Here is a 1901-nt window from a genome sequence, read left to right on the forward strand (position 1 = left end):
CCATATCTTCAGCAGGGGCTCCGGCGCCTTTTTCTTCGTCTTTCCCGGCGAGGGGCACTCTTCCCAGTTCTTCAATAACTCATATATTTCTGCACCGCTACGCTTACATGGAGGACCTCGATGCTCAGCCTTACCATTGAATAGATCTACATGCTTTCTCCATGGGCCATCCTTCTCGAGCCATCTTCGATGCCCCATGTACATGATTTTCGAAGACCCGCCATCTTTCGATAGCTGCAGAGATGTTGTATCATCCATGCACCTCGTGCATCCGCAATATACGTGGCACACTTGCCGGAGAGATAGCAGTAACTGAGATAGTCCTTCACCGTCGTGATCAGCGCGGCTCTCATGTAGAAATGCTCTCCTTTGCTTGCATCCCATATCTTGGTCGGCGTTGTGCATAAGGTCTGTAACTCCTCTTTTAGTAACCCGAGATACAGATTTATATCATTTCCCGGTTGTCTCGACCCTTGAATAAGCATAGCCATGTGTATGTATTTTTCCTTCATGCACAACCAGGGGGAGGTTGTACATCCATACAAACATGGGCCATGTGCTATGATTGGTGCTCTGGTTGCCAAATGGATTCATGCCATCACTACTAGCGCCAAGCACGATGTTCCTTGGATCATTTGCGAAAAAATCAAATTCAGCATTTAATGCTCTCCATTGGCTAGCATCTGCGAGGTGTCTCAGCTTCGGTTCATCTCCGTCATCTGGCTTCACCCTCTCCGCGTGCCAGCGCATAAGCTTTGCTTCCTTAGGATCTACAAAATACTGATGTAGACTAATACGTCTCCAACGTATCAACTTTTCCAAACACTTTTGCCCTTGTTTTGGACTATAACTTGCATGATTTGAATGAAACTAATCCGGACTGACGCTGTTTTCAATAGAACTACCATGATGTTGTTTTATGTGTAGAAAAGAGAAGTTCTCGGAATGTCCTGGAAATCCACAGAGGCACTTTTTGGAATTAATAAGAATTTTTGGCGACAGAATTAATGCTAGGGGGCCCACAGCCTGTCCACAAGACAAGGGGGCGCCCCCCCCTAGGGCGCGGCCCCCTATCTCGTGGGCCCCCTGGACCTCCACCGACGTCAACTCCAACTCCATATATTCCGTCTCGGGGAGAAAAAAATCAGAGAGAAAGTTTCATCGCGTTTTACGATACGGAGCCGCCGCCAAGCCCTAATCTCTATCGGGAGGGCTGATCTGGAGTCCGTTCGGGGCTCCGGAGAGGGGGATTCGTCATTGTCGTCATCATCAACCATCCTCCATCACCAATTTCATGATGCTCACCGCCGTGCGTGAGTAATTCCATCGTAGGCTTGCTGGACGGTGATGGGTAGGATGAGATTTACCATGTAATCAAGTTAGTTTTGTTAGGGTTTGATCCCTAGTATCCATTATGTTCTGAGATTGATGTTGCTATGACTTTGTTATGCTTAATGCTTGTCACTAGGGCCCAAGTGCCATGATTTCAGATCTGAACCTATTATGTTTTCATGAATATATGTGTGTTCTTGATCCTATCTTGCAAGTATATAGTCACCTATTATGTGTTATGATCCGACAACTCGGCAAAACATAGGCAACTCATGTCACCCACATTATTTCATCAAATACACAATGTAGGCAACTCAAATTATGCCACACACAATTCGGTATATTCTCATATCGCCCATATATATATATAGTTTTGGTCCTATCCACACAAACACTTTTTTTGCTCACCTATGTGTCGAGAGGGATATCGAGCACCTTTCTTCTTAATTACCTTGTAGCTCTATAGATATATAGCTCTAACTAGCTAGCTAGCTCGGGAGTGAGTGGGAGGAGAGGGAGAGGAGAAGAGGGAAGGCATTAATGGAAGGGGGTGCTGGAGGGCAAAGAAG

The sequence above is a fragment of the Triticum dicoccoides genome, chromosome 3B, assembly GCF_002162155.2.
Source record: "Triticum dicoccoides isolate Atlit2015 ecotype Zavitan chromosome 3B, WEW_v2.0, whole genome shotgun sequence".
Lineage (NCBI taxonomy): Eukaryota > Viridiplantae > Streptophyta > Magnoliopsida > Poales > Poaceae > Triticum > Triticum dicoccoides.